The sequence below is a fragment of the Erythrolamprus reginae genome, chromosome 13 (assembly GCF_031021105.1).
Source record: "Erythrolamprus reginae isolate rEryReg1 chromosome 13, rEryReg1.hap1, whole genome shotgun sequence".
NCBI classification, from domain to species: domain Eukaryota; kingdom Metazoa; phylum Chordata; class Lepidosauria; order Squamata; family Dipsadidae; genus Erythrolamprus; species Erythrolamprus reginae.
Window position 1 is genome coordinate 5,987,799 of NC_091962.1, and position 21,736 is coordinate 6,009,534.

General features: G+C 40.9%; 1 protein-coding gene and 1 non-coding gene across 2 annotated transcripts in view; both read right to left on the reverse strand.

The window, feature by feature from the left end:
* ACTN3 (actinin alpha 3) overlaps positions 1–18,217 on the reverse strand; it is a 93,657-nt gene extending 75,440 nt beyond the window's left edge. Inside the window, exons 1-2 of the mRNA XM_070766776.1 lie at positions 18,192–18,217; positions 15,707–15,890 (exon numbers count right to left, since the gene is read on the reverse strand). The gene's annotated coding sequence lies outside the window, so the exon portion shown is untranslated. The remainder of the gene's footprint in view (positions 1–15,706; positions 15,891–18,191) is intronic.
* On the reverse strand, positions 17,671–17,861 carry LOC139175624 (U2 spliceosomal RNA). Its single transcript, XR_011560546.1, has one exon. It is a non-coding gene; the product is annotated as a U2 spliceosomal RNA (small nuclear RNA).
* Positions 18,218–21,736: the final 3,519 nt, after the last annotated feature.

The window sequence follows — 21,736 nt, forward strand, 5'->3', positions numbered from 1 at the left end:
GATCCCCTTATATAGAGCGCTGGTGAGACCACATTTGGAGTACTGTGTTCAGTTCTGGAGACCTCACCTACAAAAAGATATTGACCAAATTGAATGGGTCCAAAGACGGGCTACAAGAATGGTGGAAGGTCTTAAGCATAAAACGTATCAGGAAAGACTCCATGGACTCAATCTGTATAGTCTGGAGGACAGAAGGAAAAGGGGGGGACATGATCGAAACATTTAAATATGTTAAAGGGTTAAATAGGGTTCAGGAGGGAAGTGTTTTTAATAGGAAAGTGAACACAAGAACAAGGGGACACAATCTGAAGTTAGTTGGGGGAAAGATCAAAGGCAACATGAGAAAATATTATTTTACTGAAAGAGTAGTAGATCCTTGGAACAAACTTCCAGCAGACGTGGTTGGTAAATCCACAGTAACCGAATTTAAACATGCCTGGGATAAACATATATCCATTGTAAGATAAAATACAGGAAATAGTATAAGGGCAGACTAGATGGACCATGAGGTCTTTTTCTGCCGTCAGTCTTCTATGTTTCTATGTTTCTACGTTTCTATGTTGTTAAAGTGAATCCCTGCAGTTGATAAGTTCGTAACCCGGTTGTTAAGTGAATCTGGCTCCCCCTGTTGACTTTCCTTGTCAGAAGGTTGCAGAAGGGAATCACGTGACTTTGGGACATAGTGCCCGTCACAAGTGTGAGCCAGTTGACTGTTGCAAAGGTGGTAAGTGTGGGGGAAATGGTCACAAGTCGCTTTGTTCCGTGCCGTTGTAACTGTGAATGGTCACTAAATGAACTGCTGCAAATCGAGCTGCAATCGGATTAAGAAGTAATTCAGGCGAGACGCATTCTTGGATTCTCCCAGGCATTGCCGTAGCCTAATGACTCAAAATGCAACGATTCCTCCACGCAATTAGTTTGAAATTATAAAGCAAGTTGATACTCATCCCTCGTAAGGCTTTTAAGTCCTTTGCACTATCAAATAATGCGAGCAAAGTGGCTGGCATGCTTCGGGTATCTTTATGAGGCTCTTTTATTATTTTGGCTCTTCCTCAGTCTGTAAGATTGCCAGACTGGATCTGAGCCCCTGTCTCCCTTAACTGAGGGTGTGTGTGTGTGTGTCTGTGCGACTGACACAACAATGAGAAGCTATTTCCGGTTTCACGCACACAATGAGGCTCTAGCCAAGGCAAATATCTCCCTGCAGGTGCCATGCCATGCCAGCAATGGCTTTTGTCTCGTGGGCCGCCTTTGATGAGGCTTAATAGATTTGGCCGCTGCCGACATCATTACAAAAGAGGCAATCCCTTCTATTGTGCGCTGCAGGAGACAGCCAAAAGATGATGTAACACAACAAAGAGGTTTAGTAGAGAGAGCTGGACGTTTTGAATAGCTCCATCTCGTTTTGGAGAAGAGGAAGACATCTGAAGTTGGCTGCTTATTATGGATTCCAGTAAGAAATGTGCTGATGGGAATCTCTCTAGTAAAATATGTAGAACTGTCCGCGGGGGTTTATTTAATGACTCCATTTGTGACACCACAATGCGTTGAAATAAATCTTTTGATTTAAAAACTGTGCCGGTAACGTTTTCTACAAAGGGACATTTTGAAAAATTAAGAAAGGATTTCAGGAAAGATTAAACGTGCATTTTATGTGGGATTTTTGTGCACGGGCATCTTTGAGTGAGTTTTTGGACACTGCGTAAATACCTCTAATAAGACTATTTGCTTCTACACTAATTTATTGGAGCTCTCGCCTCACAATCATGAGGCTGTAAGTTCGATCCTAGGTAGAGGCAGATATTTCTCTCTCTGGGCATATTGAGAATTTATCTGGAACCAACTCCCCCCAGAGATTAGAATTGCCCCCACCCTCCTTGCCTTTCGTAAGCTGCTTAAAACCCACCTCTGCCACTAGGGGGAACTGAGATACTCTTTCCCCCTAGGCCTTTACAATTTTATGCATGGTACTGTATGTCTGTAAGTATGATTGGTTTTTATATAATGGGTTTTTAATTGTTTTTAGTATTGTATTATTGTCATATACTGTTTTATTACTGTTGTTAGCCGTCCCGAGTCTGCGGAGAGGGGCGGCATACAAATCCAATAGATAGATAGATAGATAGATAGATAGATAGATAGATAGATAGATAGATAGATAGATAGATAGATAGATAAATAAATAAATAAATCTGCTGAACAAAACTCTGCATTGGTGACAGGAAGGGCATCCAGCCTTTAAAACACTCTGCTATTTCCCACCAGACTCCATCCCGCAAGGATTGTGGGCTTGTTAAAAGAGGATGACGATGATGATAATAAGAATGATGATGATGATGACATCCAAGCCCTGTTCTCTTTAGACCATGATTCCTTCCTTCGCTTTTGTTTTTGGTGAGGCTCATAGATGGAATGCAAAACCCCATATGTCTCATCTGTAGCATTTGTATGTTGGCAGATAACATTTTACAGAAATCTGAATGTTAAATTTATATTTTGCAGAGGTCTATGTATTTTCTTTCTGGGACCTGTGAGTCTTTTTCTTAATTCCCATAATTCCATAATTGACATAATAAGGGTTTCCCCAATGTCAGGGCTTATACTTAGCCTAAACTCCCATTCAACAAGGAAGTCTTATATCTTCTCCTATTTATGCTTTATGGATTTCAGGGAGGGCACAACTCTCCTTATCCTCAGCCAAGAAGATTCAAATTATGAACATTGTAGTACAGTGTTCCCTCGATTTCCGCGGGGGATGCGTTCCGAGACCGCCCGCAAAAGTCGAATTTCCGCGAAGTAGAGATGCGGAAGTAAATACACTATTTTTGGCTATGAACAGTATCCCAAGCCTTCCCTTAACCCTTTAAACCCCTAAATTACAATTTCCCATTCCCTTAGCAACCATTTAGACTATTACTCACCATGTTTATTTATTAAAGTTTATTTTAAAAATGTTTTTTAAAGGCAGACGAAAGTTTGGTGATGACATATGACGTCATCGGGTGGGAAAAACCATGGTGTAATTAATATTTTTGAAAAACCGTGGTATAGACGTTCCACGAAGTTCGAACCCACGAAAATCGAGGGAACACTGTACAACATACGTCTTGGTGGGAAAGACTTATCTGGGCCAGATGCTCTCAACAATTTTGGTGTTGCTGCATCTTTGAATAACCAATGAAACTCCTTAACGAAGTATTTTGTTCATACATTTGCTATCCTAGTTTTTCCAAATGCTGTTTCTCAAATCCACCCACTTCACTTTTCCCCTACTACCAGCATTTAAATTGTAATTTATGTGGGCCAGAAGATTCAATCTCAAGCTTGAATAGCCAGAAATTGTGGGTGGGTGGCCTGAGCAGGCATGTTTGTATGCAAAACTGCAAGAATCTAAAAAAAAAGGAAGGTTTGAGAAGCATTAAGTATGATTAAAATTTAGCAAATGTAGGCATCAGAAATTTTGATGCCTTGCACGCAGCCCAAATTCTAGCACTGATTAGTCAGAATTGAGGAAGGGATATGAGATCTACTCCCTGAGCAATTATAGCAATTGATTGCGGCTTTCCCTTTTTGTTGGTATCAGTAAAAAAGTTATTATGTATATGAACAGCTTCCATTCACAAGAGGGATCACAGTCCTGTTGTTCATTATGCAGAACTTGCTCTATTCTGCTTCACATCAGAATGCTCCATACAAATCGCCCATTATTATTATTATTATTTATTGGATTTGTATGCCGCCCCTCTCCGTAGACTCCATACAAGGAAGATACTAAGTCTAAGGTAGTATCCATAGCTAAACAGATAATTTTCACACTGAACAACCAACCTAAACTCCAACCATATATATATATATTTCCGGTCACAATTCAAAGGGTTGGTTATGACCTATAAAGCCCTTCATGGCATCGGACCAGAACATCTCCGGGACCGCCTTCTGCCGCACAAATCCCAGCGACCGGTTAGGTCCCACAGAGTGGGCCTTCTCCGGGTCCCGTCGATGAAACAATGTCGTTTGGCGGGCCCCAGGGGAAGAGCCTTCTCTGTGGCGGCCCCAACTCTAGAGATTAGAATTGCCCCCACCTTCCTTGCCTTTCGTAAGCTCCTTAATACCCACCTCTGCCGCCAGGCATGGGGGAATTGAGATGCTCTTTCCCCCTGGGCCTTTACAATTTCATGTGTGGTATTTCTGTATGTATGTTTGGTTTTTTATATTAATGGGTTTTTTAATCATTTTTAGTATTTATTGGATTATTATTGAACATTGTTTTATTACTGTTGTTAGCCGCCCCGAGTCTCCGGAGAGGGGCGACATACAAATCCAATAAAGAAATGAATAAATGAATGAATGAATGAATGAATGAATGAATGAATGAATGAATGAATAAATAAATAAATAAATAAATAAACTCTCTGGAACCAGCTCCCCCCAGAGATTAGAACTGCCCCCACCCTCCTTGCCTTTCGTAAACTCCTCAAAACCCACCTTTGTCGTCAGGCATGGGGGAACTGAGATATCTCCCCCGTGGCCGATACAATTTATGTATGGTATGTTTGTACGTATGTCTGCTTAATAATGGTTTTTTAAAAAATATTTTAAATTTTAAATTATTAGATTTGTCATGATCTGTTTTATTGTGTCGTGAGCCGCCCCGAGTCTACGGAGAGGGGCGGCATACAAATCTAATAAATAAATAAATATATTTAATTTATCCACACAGTGAACGCATAAAGTACTTGTGTCGCTCAAAAGAGAGGCAACTCTCTTTAAATAGCTCCTTCATTCTGAAGGCCCATCTATCTTTCAGGGACAGGCAGGGAGACCCTTCCCGTACCATAATTAAGCTCTGTCCTCTTCCAAAATACTACCATTAGCTCATCCCTAACCTCCTTGCAGGGCAGTAGAGCCGAAGAGCAGTTTTTAGAAACTGCCTTATATGGGCAAGGCATCTGGAACAGCAGCCGCCACCCGATACCCCAACTGATGCAAAACCAGCCCCACAGTTCTCCAGCATCAGCAGGAAATAGGTTTCTGGACTCAGAGCTACACGACCAGGCGTTATTCGGCAGGGAAGAAACAATCCCCAATCAGCAAAATGGGGTGGGTGAGAAGTTGGTATATCCAGGTGCCTCCACCTTTGCAAATGCTGCAACGTCCTACCGGTCCATGACTACTTCAGCTTCAACCGCAACAACACAAGAGCACGCAACAGATTCAAACTCAATACGAACCGCTCCAAACTTGACTGTAAAAAAATATGATTTCACAACAATCGAGTTATCGAAGCGTGGAACTTATTACCGGACTCAATTGTGTCAACCCCTAACCCCCAACATTTCTCCCTTAGACTCTCCACGATTGACCTCTCCAGGTTCCTAAGAAGCCAGTAAGGGGTGTGCATAAGTGCACTGGTGTGCCTTTCATCCCCTGTCCAATAGTCATTCCTTTCTCTCACTTATCATATATATTCCCTTTCTTTCATATATCCTCTCCTCTAAGTCCACTTTTACCCTTATATATATTACTTCAGGGACCGCCTTCTGCTGCACGAACCCCAGCGACCAAGAGTGGGTCTTCTCCGGGTCCCGTCAACCAAACAATGTCGTTTGGTGAGACCCAGAAGAGCCTTCTCTGTGGCGGCCCCGGCCCTCTGGAAGCAACTCCCCTGAGAGATTCGAATTGCCCCCACCCTCCCCACCTTTCGTAAGCTGCTTAAAACCCACCTCTGCTGCCGGGCCTGGGGGAATTGAGATACACTTTCCCCCTAGGCCTTTACAATTTTATGCATGGTATGTCTGTATGTATGGTTGGTTTTTATATAATGGGTTTTAACTGTTTTTAGTATTGGATTATACTGTTTTGTTACTGTTGTTAGCCGCCCCGAGTCTGCGGAGAGGGGCGGCATACAAATCCAATAAATAAATAAATTACTACATGTCTATTTTTCTTCCTATGTATTTGTGTATTGAACAAATGAATAAATAAATAAAAAATAAATAAAAATAAATTAGGATAGAGCATATTTGGAAGGGACCTTAGAGGTCTTCTAGTCCAACCCCCTGCTCAGGCAGGAAACCCTACACCATTTCAGGCAAATGGTTGTCCAATCTCTTCTTAAAAATTTCCAGTGTTGGAACATTCACAACATCTGGAGGCAGGCTGTTCCACATTTCATTAGTCAGGACGGGTAGTCCTCAATTTATGACCTCAATTGGATCAGCATTTTAGTCGTGAGTCATTGCAGTCATTATGTGGACTCAATTTTATAACTGTTTTGGGGATGGTCATTCAGGGAGTCTCTATTGTTATTAAGCTAACCATGTAGTGGTTAAGCAAATCACATGGTTATTAGTGCAAATCTATTTTGCCTTTTTTTTTTTTTTTGGCTAGAAAATGGCAAATAATCACAAAATGCAATCACACGACCTCGGGACACAGCAATCCATCAGTTGCCAAGCATCTAAATGGATCAGGTGGCCACTGATAGTGTAAGTTTGAGAACAGATTGCAAATAACTTTTTAAAGTAAGTACTATGTAAGTCACTGTAGGAACTTCAAACGGTCATTAATTGATGTTGTAAGTCAAGGGCTATCCATATAAGGTGCAACAGTCATACACAAGTGCTGATAAACTTTTTGTTTGACATAGGGGATTCAGGTTGAAGGAAGTAGACATGGAACTGCATTGTTATTTTCATAAGCCCTTAGATGACGTTTAAAAAAATGTAACCTTTCAGATTTTGGAATAGGAAAAAATAGGCTTTGGTCTCTGTCTTCTTCATAAAGATGTTGCTTTTCTTATCAACTTATCAACTTATTTTCCGAAGCCCCTGAGGGTAGGGCAAAAAGCAATGGATGGAAACTAATAAAGGAGAGTAGCCACTTAGAAGGAAGGAGAAATTTCCTGACAGTTAGAACAATTAATCAGTGGAACAACTGGCCTCCTGAAGTTGTAAATGCTCTAACACTGGAAGTTTTTAATTGTTGGATAATTATTTGTCTGAAATGGTATAGGGTTTCCTGCCTAATCAGGGGGTTGAAGTAGAAGACCTCAAAGGTCCCTTCCAACTATTCTATTCTATTCTATACCACTCCACTCCTCCATCAATGGGATGAAAATATATCCATTGTAAGATAAAATACAGGAAATAGTATAAGGGCAGACTAGATGGACCATGAGGTCTTTTTCTGCCGTCAGTCTTATATGTTTCTATGTTTCTAAAATTATGTAGGCCATCCTTCTTTAATCTGATCCCTCCAGAGATCCCGAGATGATCTCGAGATGAACCATGGTGGTTTTTATTTATTTATTACTTAGATTTGTATGCCGCCCCTCAACAGCAGTTGACGCTTCCTTAGATAAACAAGAATGTAAAACTGAATGAAGAAGAGCAAATAGATATAAGGTGTCAAAGAAAGTGTAGTTTTGTGGGTGAGTCTACTTGATCCAGCATATACCATCTCAACCAGCTTTGGAACCAGACATTGCAAAAATAATAAAAAGGATTTTTTTGTGTACCCAACAACAATAGACTGGAAACTTTCGTGGTTATAAAAACACAATCCAGCTAGAAGCTTGTACAATTTGCTTCTTTGAAAGATCCCATCACCTATATTTATTGCATTAAAAAAAAAAAACCCCAGAAGATACAAGTTTATTGTCCCAAAGGATTTTTCTTTAAAACATTTCACTTCTCAGAACTGAAGATGTTTCTTGGACAAGAAGCCAAACGTTTTCAAGAAAAAAAAAATACCTTCAAACAATACCTAACCACCTTTTGGAAAAGCACTTTTGGGACAACCATTATCTGCGTGAGTGAGAATCTCCGTAAACATACAAGTTTGTTCAATGAAGCAAGAGAGTAGGGGAAGTTCTTAAGCAATCTTGAATCAAAGCCGATGAATGTAGCTCTTTCCCAGAATCGGCCTTCTAGGCCTCAGTAACAACTTGTCCTAAAAGATCAGGCACATTGTGATGCAATCTTAGATGCTCTTCTGGTTCTTCCCCGTGATCCGACCCCTAAGTAAACAGGTGGAGAGATCCTTTTGACTACAGAGCCCAAAGGGGATCCCTGATAATAACTCAACTTGTCCTTTCTTCAGGTATTATGTTGATGGCATCTCAAAGTACCCAGCTAGGAAGGTGAATTAGATCCAATATATACTTTGACTCAGAACCATTATTTATCTGAAAAGGTTGGTGAGGAATGCTGGTGTGCATTTGAGAGACCAAATCAATGAAATACATAAGGAAATGGCCATAATTTAACTATCAGGTCAGCTCAATCTGCATTGCAGAGTGAAGGACTTATACAGCAAAGTTTGATTATTGGCATGAGAATACCAGCAAAATATCGTTTTAAAACTTACTGTCTGCTTAACTGACAGCGTAAAAATACCATGTGCTGAATCAGGTTGCCACCCCATCTTAATAACACCAAAATTCCCTACTTGACTACAAATTCAAATGTTTGATGATAAAACATAGAAACATAGAAGTCTGACGGCAGAAAAAGACCTCCTGGTCCATCTAGTCTGCCCTTATACTATTTTCTGTATTTTATCTTAGGATGGATATATGTTTATCCCAGGCATGTTTAGATTCAGTTACTGTGGATTTATCTATAAAAGGGCTTATAAACTAATTGATCAAATACTAAGGGCTGAACCAGGACCGATCTTTTTCATGTAAAGTACAAGTTCAACTACTTATAAAGAACTGTCCTCAAAATTAGAAAACCAATTTAGAAAATATAAGGACAAAAAAAGCAAGAATCTTCCTCGGAGCCAAATAGCATGAAATATCAAAACTCGGCTGATCTAATCTATAGTGGCAAAAAAATAAATAAATCAGAACATGTCCGGTAGCTCCTTTCCCAATTAATAGGTTTTATTTAAAAACCAGAATATTTTGTGAGCTGATGGAGGGAACTGCAGCTCACAAAAACATATGGCTGTCAATAAAACGTGTCACTGAGAAAAGGTTCTACCATTTTCCTTTCTACTAAATCTGCACTACTACTAGTTTTTCTCATCATTCCTATCACCCATTTCCTCCCATGTTGACTGTATGACTGTAACTTGTTGCTTATATCCTAAGGTTTTTATTAATATTGCTTCTTCATTGCTTATTTGACCCCTATGACGATCATTAAGTGTTGTACCGCATGATTCTTGACAAATGTATATTTTATTTTATGTACGCTGAGAGCATCTGCACCAAGACAAATTCCTTGTGTGTCCAATCACACTTGGCCAATAAAATTCTATTCTATTCTTCTGAATTTTTTTATTATAACTCAGAGATAATTTCCTCATCTATATTCCATAGAAGATGCTACTTATTTCCAGTTCCCTGCCTAAAAGTACATAAGCAGTTGCAGAATAAAAAGGTTACATTCACAGAATATTGTATATCTTTCTCCATATAATATTATCTGCAGATAATATTTGATGATAAAAGGGCTCATAAACTAATTGATCAAATACTAAGGGCTGAACCAGGACCGATCTTTTTCATGTAAAGTACAAGTTCAACTACTTATAAAGAACTGTCCTCAAAATGGCCTGTCTAGTAAGGCCTTCTATAACTGAGGCTAAGAGATAGTAGATAAAAGGAGACCTTTTCTAAATCTAAATCTAGATTCGAGAGCACAACTCAAAACTGGCACATACGCTTTGCCCTACAAAGAAAGGCCATGTGTCAGGGGGGAAAAAGTGCTTTGGGAAAAGATTAATAACTTTCTGAAAACTACCTTTGCTTAAGGGGATTCCTTGCAACATGTAAATTTTCAGAGGCAAGAATTCAGAGGAATGTCTCAGAGTTGCAACTCTTACAAGGGCTCCACAAATGATAGATGTAGCCAAGAGGAGTGCAGAGCTAAGAGTTGCACAGAAAGCAAAAATTGATGCATGCGTGAATGACAGGAGGCTGATTTTTTTTATAATGCTCCCCATTGCTATCCTTAGAAGAGGTCATGATTGAACTAAAATAAGGATGGAGTTGGTGAATTCCTTCTCCTCACAGTCCCATATGCTCCCAAATGCCAGAACTTGAAAACCTCAAAGCAGACACTGTGTTTTCTTTTCTTTATTTTAAATGCAAGTACAGTACATAGAGTTCTGAGTCCTATTCTACTATAGAATCATAGAGTTGGAAGGGACCTCCAGGCATAGTTCCCTCTAAGCTGAGCAGTGAGCAATCGCTCACTTAAAAAATCATCATCAACTCAGAGTTTTCCAAACCTGCTCAGAAGCCGAGAGGGAAAGAGTGAGAGGGAAGGAGAGAGAGAGGAAGAGAGAGAAACAGACAGAAAAAAGAGAGGAAGGAAAAGAGAAAGAAAAAGAATGGGAGTAAGGAAGAGAGAAAGAAAATCAAAATCTAGTTTGAAACTAGCTCAACTATTTAAGTGGCATTTTGATATTGATAGAGTTGCCCTATTATGAGCTCACTGTTATAGACACACAGTACAGTATTTTATTTTGAAATTATCTGGGGCAAAACAGGGTGGGTTTTTTATTTGTTTGTTTATTTATTATTTCTGTGCCGCCCAGTCCCGAAGGGACTGCCGCTCAGACACTATACTTTTCCGCCCACCCCCCAAAAAAATTAGAGGGAACACTGCCTCCAGGGTCATCGGGTCCAACCCCCTGCTCAAGGCAGCATTCATTAAACCAACCCAGAAAGATGACTGTCCAGTCTCTGTTTGAAGACCTCCAGTGAAGGCGAGCCCACCCCCTCCTGTGGCAAACTGTTCCACCGGCTTATCACCCTTACTGTTAGAATTTTTTTTCTGATATCTCATCTAAATCTACTCCCCTGCAGTTTCATTCCATTGTTTCTAGTCCTTCCACCTGCTAATGAGAACAATGCTGATCCCCCTGCGATTAGATATTCTGGCGTGTTTGCAAATGACTGCTTCATTACGAAGGGAAGTGTTTTTGGCATACAAGCCCGCATTTATTTATTTTATTTATTAGATTTGTATGCCGCCCCTCTCCGTAGACTCGGGGCGGCTCACAACAATAACAAGAACAAGGTAAGAACAAATCTAATAATTTAAAAAAACACTAAAAACCCCATTATTAAAAGCAAACAAACACACACACACATTCCATGTATAAACTGTATAGGCCCGGGGGAGATGTGTCAGTTCCCCCATGCCTGACGGCAGAGATGGGTCTTAAGAACTTTACGAAAGGCAAGGAGGGTGGGGGAAGGTCTAATCTCCGGGGGGAGCTGGTTCCAGAGGGTCGGGGGCCGCCACAGAGAAGGCTCTTCCCCTGGGTCCCGCCAAACGACATTGTTTAGTCGACGGGACCCGGAGGAGGCCAACTCTGTGGGACCTAACCGGTCGCTGGGATTTGTGCGGCATTATGTTGGGGGAAGAGGTTAGGGCCATCTCTGAAAGCCTGCGATTAGGATACGGCCCATATGTGATAATATTTTAACCAAGCTGCACTAGGGCGAGTTCCCAACTGCCGCAAAAAGATATATTTAGTTGGTTCTTTTCCTTCTCTCTTGGGTCTCTGTCATTCCAAGCATTGCTCCTCCGGCCCTCGGCAGATTCCACTCTGCTGACATATGTGCTCTCTCCTTCGTCTCCGCACACCCCTTCTGTCCACCAGTATTACTTTGAATCTTGCCTGACGTACGGTGCCCAAAATGTCACTCATGGCCGGTCTTGTGTGGGATGTGGGTCTGGCTGATGGGAGGTGACAGCTGCAGGCAACGGTATCTGATGTACGGAGATGGCAGCTGGCCCTTAGAAGATGTGTGTCCCCACTCCTAGAATATAGGGGCAAGATGCCTTGGTTTCTCTAGGGCAGTGTTTTTCAACCAGTGTGCCGTGGCACACTAGTGTGCCGCGAGACATGGTCAGGTGTGCCGCGAAGAAGGAAGCTCAGGTTCTGGTCTCGCAACTTTTTGCTGAGAGAGAGAGAGTGAGAGAGAGAGAGAGAGAGAGAGAAAGAAAAGAGAGAAAGAAAGAGAAAGAAAGAGTGAGAGAGAAAGAAAGCAAGAGAGAGAGAGAGAAAAGGAGAGGACGGGAGAGAGAGAAATGAGCAAAAAGGGGAGGAAAAAAGAGAAATGAGAAAATGATTTGAGACAGAGAATGAGAGGAAAGAGAGAGAAACAAAAGAGAGAGAGAGAGAAGTGACTCTTGATTTAAAGCATATGATAAAAACCACCCAAAGGAACAAGAGAGAGAAAAAAAACCCAGCCCTCAACTGTTTTTGGAAATGGTTCAAGAGTGTATACACACGCACACACACACACACAAGGGTGGGGAGGAGACAGGGATGGAAAAAGAGAGGAGAGTGTCTTAAGGTGTCATTTTGGTTGGTGGTGTGGCCCAGGATTTTGTAAATGTAAAAAATGTGCCGCGGCTCAAAAAAGGTTGAAAATCACTGCTCTAGGGTAGTGGCTAACTCTATGTAATAGCAATAGCAAAGAGACTTATATACTGCTTTACAGTGCTTTTACAATCCTCCCTAAGTGGCTTTATAGAGTCAGCCTCTTGCCCCCAACAATCTGGGTCCTCATTTTACCCACCGCGGAAGGATGGAAGGCTGAGTCGGTGGGACTTGAACTACCAAATTGCAGGCCATCCGCATCAGAAGAAGTAGCCTGCAATGCTGCACTCTAACTACTGTGCCACCGCAGCTAAATATTTATTTCAGATCAGAAAAATGCAGGCAATTCCCAAAACAATTAGCTTAATTCTGACACTGATTCCACCGTCAGGTTAATTTAACTCCATCACCAACTCCACCATCAGGTTATTTTTTTAAAAAAAATCAATACTGTACAAGCCTTTTCCCCCATTCTGCAAATGTCCAGTAAGCCGGCATGACCTCAGAACTCAGCCTCCATGGTTTCAGGAGTGTTTATCTGTTTTTCCACTCAGCAAATTTCCACTGCGGCCAACTCAAGGGATTTGCTCCCTCCTTCCAGGAAGTCAGAGGCGCCCCCCAGAATTGCTCCCTGGTATTTATGATTGCTGCCACTGGAAATAAATGCGGGTTTTTGTCGATAAAACCAACAGAACCTTCACTCCTCCACTCGAAACAGAATACCCTATGAGACTAGACTTTCAATCCTGGGCCTAGAAAGTTTAGAACTAAGACGCCTTAAACAAGATCTAAGTATTGCCCACAAGATCATATGCTGCAACGTCCTGCCTGTCGGCGACTACTTCAGCTTCAACCACAACAACACCAGAGCACACAAGAGATTTAAACTTAATATTAACCGCTCCAAACTTGACTGTAAAAAATAGGACTTCAGTAGCCGAGTTGTCGAGGCTTGGAACTCATTACCGGACTCCATAGTGTCATCCCCAAACCCCCAACACTTTACCCTTAGATTATCTACGGTTGACCTATCCAGATTCCTAAGAGGTCAGTAAGGGGCGAGTACAAGTGCATTAGAGTGCGTTCCGTCCCCTGTCCTATTGCTCTCCTATATCTCCTATATACCTTTCCTCTATTCCTATATCTCTTCTTCTATTCTTTCATTGATATGTTCTATTCCTATACTGTACCTTCTTTTCTATTCTTTCATAGATATATTTTACTATGAATATCTCCTCTATAACCTTCATCATGTATTTTACTATGTGTATATTGATATATACCCACTAAAACCCTCATTGTGTATTGGACTTTTATATCCTTTCTTTATGTATAATAACTCATGTCTATCCTCTTCGATATGTATTGTGCATTGGACAAAATAAATAAATAAATAAATAAGAAGCAAGGGATTAGAGACGCAGCCAAGCCGGCTCATGGCCCAGCGGCTATCCTGGAGACGGTCCACTCAGAAAGACCCTTGGGCCTGGAACCCGATCCGTACATCTTGGATCTGCTGTTTTCTCTCTCTAACTGGCCTCCTACCTTTCGCTGTTGCTTTTCCCAGGCTGGGTCAAGCAGTAAGTCCCGGTCCCAGTCTTCCTCCTGTGCCATATAGTCTTCGGTCACCATGTAGCTATGGTTGTATTGCATGTGTGTTTCCATCTGCATCGTCATGTTGCCTTGGTTCTACGAAACCCTTTTCTCTCCCTTACAATTTACACGGTTTTTTCCCCCCGGTCTCCTCTTCTGCTTTGCTCCCCTCTCGGCTCCCCTTAGAGGTCAAAGATCCCCCCAAGTCCTTCCAGGCTGTGCGTCCGCCTGCTTTGCAGCTGCACCTGTCAAAACCAATCCACGTGACCGGTCCTCAATAAGTATTATCAGCCCCGGGAAGGGAGATCAGGTTCCATCTTAAAAAGGCCACGGGGAGGGGACAGCACAAGTGTTCCTACCAACCAGATAGGGGTGGTGAAGACAACTGTTGGGAGGCCAAGTATACCCCCCACCCCCACCCCGCTTTAAAGCAAAGCCGCAAGCTCTTAAAAAAGAAATTGCTCCAGTGGGCTGAATGTCTCTCCCATAAAACCCATGCCAGATGCAGGAGGACTCCCCTTAGAGCAAGAATCTCTGCTCAGGGAGGAAATTTCCCATTTTCAGTACAGCAAAAGAGGGAAAAAGCGTTGGTCATGACCTTTAAAGCCCTACATGGCATGGGACCAGATTACCTCCGGAACCGCCTGCTACCGCACGAATCCCAGCGGCCGATAAGGTCCCACAGAGTTGGCCTTCTCCGGGTCCCGTCGACTAAACAATGTCGTTAGGGGAAGAGCCTTCTCTGTGGCGGCCCCGGCCCTCTGGAACCAACTCCCCCCGGAGATTAGAACTGCCCCCACCCTCCCTGCCTTTCGTAAACTACTCAGGACTCATTTATGCTGCCAGGCATAGGGGAGTTGAGATATTCCTTCCCCCTAGGCCATTACAAGTTATGCATGGTATGTTTGTGTGTATGTTTGGTTTTATTATAAGGGTTTTTAGTTGTTTTATTCATTGGATTGCCACATGCTGTTTTTATCATTGTTGTTAGCCGCCCCGAGTCTGTGGAGAGGGGCGGCATACAAATCCAATAAATAAAATAAAATAAAATAAAATAACATTTATTATTACAGTCATAGGACCAAAACAAATAAAAACACTTAGCGAATGCACAATCAGAAGTTGTAGGATAAAATGATAAATAACAGATAAAACCTGCTACCGCACGAATCCCAGCGACCGATAAGGTCCCACAGAGTTGGCCTTCTCTGGGTCCCGTCGACTAAACAATGTCGTCTGGCGGGGCCCAGGGGAAGAGCCTTCTCCGTGGCGGCCCCGGCCCTCTGGAACCAACTCCCCCCCGGAGATTAGAACTGCCCCCACCCTCCCTGTCTTTCGTAAACTACTCAAGACTCATTTATGCTGCCAGGCATGGGGGAGTTGAGATATTCCTTCCCCCTAGGCTATTACAAGTTATGCATGGTATGTTTGCGTGTATGTTTGATTTTATTATAAGGGTTTTTAGTTGTTTTATTAAATTGGATTGCCACATGCTGTTTTTATCGTTGTTGCTAGCCGCCCCGAGTCTGCACATGTTCATTCAAGTGTCTAGTTCACCAGGTCTATGTGGGGTTCCCCCATATTAAAACTAGATGCCACAAGAAACCACCACCACCACCCCGCACTTTAAAAGGTGATAGGTTTGCCGCATCTCTTGGGTAGCCACATGTTTGGAATCCCCCTTTAAATAAGCTTTCAAATGTGTCAGAAGAGTTGAAAGGTCATTTCAGGAGGAGAGGAAAAGGTTTTCAAGACTGACCTTATTTTATTTGGGATAACATGGACGCAGGTTTGGTTTGGATTCCAAGAGCTCTCGGCTTCTTTGCATTTCACCAACATTTGCATAACTCAATGCAGTCATGGTTCATTCCCAGGCTGCTCCCGTTAAACAGGAGTTATTCTTAGGATCCGTGAGAAAGGGCTTTGGAAAGCTACTTGAATGCCTAGGAGGGGGGGGGGGGGGAAAGTCAGGTTCTAATTTAATGCGTCAAAGTAAACTAAAAGTAGGCAAAGCATTTTAATCTGTTGCTTTAAATCCTATTTCTACAGCATCTTATCTCTTTTTCAAGTTCCTGTACCAACACACATAGCAATAGTATGTATGTATGTATGTTTGGTTTTTATATTAATTGATTTTTAATCATCAATACCAAATTACTATTGTACACTGTTTTATTGTCGCTGTTAGCCGCCCCGAGTCTCTGGAGAGGGGCGGCATACAAATCCAATAAATAAATAAATAAATAAATACAATGGTACCTCTACTTACGAACTTAATTCATTCCATGACCAGGTTTTTCTACCAAGTAGAAAAGTTTGTAAGTAGAAGCTTTTAAAGGGTCAATGTTGTCTCTGAGGAACTTCCTGGAAGTGTGTGTGCAGCTTTTGTGGGCAAAATTATGCAAACACACAGCTTCAGGGTATAAAACCAAATCTCCAACTTTGTTTCCCCCCCCCCCCAATATATTTTTATTAATTTTCTTAAAATAGACAAAAGTGACAAACATACATTTAACATAAAAATGGGATTGTATCTTCCCCGCTTATTCTAGAAGTAAAATTTCAATACAGAAAAAAGAATACATTCAAAAAATACTTAAATTCAACTTATTACTTTAAATGAAAAGAAGAAATTTGTTTTACCTTATATAATAAATTTTCATACATAAACTAATTCTAACATAACTCTTAAATCGTATCAATGCTAATTCTAACATAACTCTTAAATCATATCACTGCTAATGCAATTCTCTTATTTATTTATTTATTTATTATTTTAATATTTCTTCTTGTTTATCCATATATACACTTTGTTCCATATCTCAAAATATTCTGTTTCTTCTTGATCTTTTAAACGTCTTGTCATCATATCCATTTCAGCGCAATCTAATATTTTCTTAATAACTTCCTCTTCTTTGGGGATATTTTCCCCTTTCCAATTTTGCGCATACATTATCCTGGCCGCGGTCAAAATATGAATAACTAGATGTAAAATTTCTTTCTTATATTTCTGATTAGATATACCCAGTAAATAAAATTCCGGGGTTATTTCTATCTCCTGTTTTACTATTTCTTTTATTACTCTTTCTATCATTCTCCAATAAAGCTTAACTTTACTACATGTCCACCATTGATGATAATAGGACCCTATTTCCTTCTTACATTTCCAACATAGTGGAGAAGTCTTAGGGAACATTTTTGCTATCCAAAACTCCAACTTTGTAACATAGACCAGTGATTTTCAACCTTTTTTGAGCCACAGCACATTTTTTACATTTACGAAACCCTGGGGCACATTGAGCGGGGCGGGGGGGGGGGGGGCTAAAAAAAGTTTGGACAAAACAATTCTCTCTCTCTCCCTTCCTTCCTCTTTCTTTCTCTCTCTCCATCCCTCTTTCTTTCTCTTCCTTCCTTCCTCTCTTTTTTGCTCTTTTTCTCCCTCCTTCCCTCCCTCTATGTCTTTCTCTCTCTCTCCTTCCCTCCCTCTCTTTCTCTCTCTCTCTTGCTTTCTTTCTCTTGTTCTCTTTCTCTCTTTCTCTCTTGCTTTCTTTCTCTTTCTTTCTCTCTCTCTTGCTTTCCTTCTCTCTCTGAGCTTCGCGGCACACCTGACCCTGTCTTGCGCGGCACACTGGTTGAAAAACACTGACATAGACCATATGTTTGAAAGTAGGAGAAAAATCATATTATTTCATCTATTTTTTAACCAGTGAAATTCCTCCCAGAGGGAGGTGCACCATTCCTGGAGGTACTGCAATACCAGGCTGATGCTTGGAGTGGACGGAGCAAGCCCCTGTTCCATCTCCCAGATCCAAAAATCCATTTAATATGTAGTCCTCAAATAGAGGACATATCAGATATTAAACTGATAAGAACAGATACTACACTTGATCTTAGCCAAAAGGCCGAGAAGCGATACCTTCCCTGTGCAGCAGCTTCCTAGGGCATTCTTTCCTAGGAAACGTCAGATAATGACGAGCAGATTCCTTCAAGAATGTATTTCTGATCATATCAGAATCAGCACTGCTTTGCCATATCATCTGTTACATTCCGACAATCTGCCTATTTCTACTGCCTAAGTTAGCAGCCTTCTACTGTGATGTTTAAGTGTAAAAATTGCAAATTTTGTTAGCAACACTCATTTCCTGATTGCCTGTGTGCGTCTTCTGACAGCTATTGGTGCAATATTTACATAAGCCTTCCCATTTTACCCATCATCCTTTTCGGGATGTTATTTCAGGACTTACCAGTAGAGACCTCAGTCCTACTCTGAAATCTGCTTGTTCAACGAGCATTCTGAGAAAAAAAAAAGAAGGAAAAGGCACATGAAAATATAATAAATAAAAAATAAAGACATTTCTTGCACAAAGCTTCCTTGTTCAAAAATTTAGTAGCAAAGACAAATATTTCAGAAGCTTTGCTTGCTGTTTCGTTAAAGATTTGAGCATGGATTGTAGAAACTTATTTTGAAAAACAACTGGTTATTATATTCCTTAAACACATGATTATTATTATTATTATTATTATTATTATTATTATTATTATTATTAATTAGATTTGCATGCCGCCCCTCTCCGCAGACTCGGGGCGGCTCACAACAATAACAAGAACAATGTAAGAACAAATCTAATAAAAAACGCTAAAAACCTCATTATTAAAAGCAAACATACACACAAACATACCATGTATAAACTGTATCGGCCCGGGGGAGATGTCTCAGTTCCCCCATGCCTGACGGCAGAGATGGGTCTTAAGAACTTTACGAAAGGCAAGGAGGGTGGGGGCAGTTCTAATCTCCGGGGGGAGCTGGTTCCAGAGGGTCGGGGCCGCCACAGAGAAGGCTCTTCTCCTGGGTCCTGCCAAACGACATTGTTTAGTCGACGGGACCCGGAGAAGGCCAACTTTGTGGGACCTAACCGGTGGTTGGGATTCTGTTCTAAATTTACTAGCTCTGTTTCATACATATCAAAATGAACCAACAACAACTATTATGAGCAGTAGCGTTGAATGCTTTATGGAGAAGAATATCAAATTCAGCACCGACGGAAGTTTCTTAGATAAGAAGCAAAACATTTTCAAGGAAAAACAAAAAAACAAGTCCAATTGTCTTTTGGAAAAGCACCTTTGGGACAATCATGAGCCACTCCGAATCTCCGGAGAGGGGCGGCATACAAATCTAATAAATGATGATGATGATCTGGATGGTTGAGCATCTCCATAAACAATACCAAATTCAATAATAAACAAACAATGTGTTAATCTGTTGCAATGGAAATAGAGAAACCATAGCTGTTTGCGGTATTTTTTAAAAGATGTAGACAGTTACATGTTGAATAGCAAAGATATTTTATAGCTCAATAGCTTGACTTCTGTAGCTAATCATCTCAAATTGAAGATGGCTACTCAAACTCTCCAGCACAGCAATCTTTGACCCGAGGACAAAGGAAGGGACAACATACATGAGCCGTTTTCGCATTTTTCTGGAAGTCAAAAATCTCCAAGATTCACCAGACAACAGGAAGAGGGATCTCTTCCTGATCTATTGCAGGCCAAAATTTTATAAAATGGGTCAAACCCTGTTGACACTGACAGACATTGAGTCAATCTCCTGGACAACGCTCCTGCAGCAACTCTGACGGTCAGCAGAAATTAATTTTACCATTGACGCCAACACAATGGTGAATCAATCAACAACTTTGTTGCTAAACTCCGGGAAATTGCAACCAAATGCAACCGAGTCTTCGGAGAGGGGCGGCATACAAATCCAAATAATAAATAAATAAATAAAATTCATAAATCCGGAGGAAATTATGAAGGATCGGGTCATCCTAGGCATGAGACATCTTAGACTACATTTACATACATTTGTATCTAATGTTTTATGATGAATGCATTTTTACTATGATAATAGCAATAGCACTTATACACTACATTACTTTACAGCCCCATCTAAGAAGTTTACAGTCAGCCTCTTGCTCCCTGTAATCTGGGTTCTCATTTTACCAACCACAGAAGGATGGAAAGTTGATTCAACCTTGAGACCAAGCATACTTTTTAAGAACCATCTTGGGGACCGACAGAAATACATCCGCAGCAGCAATAAGAGCTGAAACTGGCATCCACTCCATCTACAGTTTAACAGTTATTAGAGTCTTCAGCTATTGGTGGAGGATTCTCCCAATGGAACCTGACAGACTCCCAAAAATGTGCTTAGAAGAACAGATGGGCACACCCAAACCCACTACATGGGTCAACCAACTTCCTCAAACCACCCTATATTTCGGTTTCTCAATGCAACACCTGCTTTCAGCCGGACATCAGGCCAAGGCAATATTTAAACAAAGAGTTTTAGATGTTAATGCACAAACTGATATTGAGGCATTTGCTAAGTCAAGTGCAGGTCACTGAAATGGTTAGCCAAAAACAAAACAGCCTTTCAACTAGAAAAATACCTGACAATGGGTCTGACCCAATACCATAGAACAGCACTCACTAGGGCAAGATTTGAGCAGTTAGATTCTATGGTCAAATTTATTTTTATTTATTTTTATTTATTATTTGGATTTGTATGCCGCCCCTCTCCGAAGACTCGGGGCGGCTCACAGCAAGTAGTACAAATCATAAATAATCCAATCAGTTAAAATATTTAAAGCTTTAAAAAAAAAACCATATACTAACAGACACACACACAAGCATACCATGTATAAATTAAACATGCCTAGGGGGAGATGATTCAATTCCCCCATGCCTGATGACAAAGGTGGGTTTTGATTCCACCAAGTACCATATTTTGAGAGAACATGCATTTGCGGTGCACCAGAAATAGAAGACATTGCACATGTGCTACTCAATTGTAAACTATACTCCTCAGTAAGACCTCAGTATTTATTTACAGCCCCTACTTGACAAAATCATACACTGGGACTGTAATAAACAATTATCATATTTTCTTCAGGGTACAAATATATATGTAGTTTCTAGAACCGCTAAGTTTAGTCAGGGCTGTTCAGATGAGAATACGTTTTATAGAACATATTGGGGTGGCATGCAAAGGAGATGAACTCACTTAAGAATATTTTATATCAGTATCTTAGATTTGTTTAATATAATCCTTTGCACGAGTTAGATTCTCATGCTTTACTACTCAATTTTAGCATATTATACTGCATTTTAACTTATTATTTATTCAAATTCCCTCTATTTTAGCCAATTTTATTGTATTTTAACCAGTCACAATTTTATGACGACGGTGTGGTCCTTTTCCTCGCTTTGATATGGTCGATTGGCTAATCAAATAAAGTTGATATTGATTTATTCAACCTTGAGCCTGTCAAGATTAAACTGCTGGCAGTGTGCAGAGTTAGCCGACAATCCTGCAGTCTAACCATGGAGGGAGGGAGGGAAGGAAGGAAGGAAACTATCAACAGCACTTAGACTTATCTACCACTTCGCAGTGATTTACAATCCCCTCTAAGCTGTTTATACTCAGCCTCTTGCCCCCAATATGGCTCATTTTACCGCCCTCAGAAGGATGGAAGGCTGAGTTAAACTGATCTAATCACTACTGTTGTAAGTACACTGTCAGTTTATGCACCGGAAACAAATTCCTTGTGTGTCTAATCACACTTGGCCAATAAAGAATTCTAATCCTTAAGACAATGAATAACATGGATCAAAGAGATCCCAGCACTGTTTTTGAAGATGGAGAAGCCAGAATTAAAACACAGGTCCAGATTGAAAGCATTTGCCTATACAAAAAGCAGGCCTTACACCCACCTGTAAGAACAATACA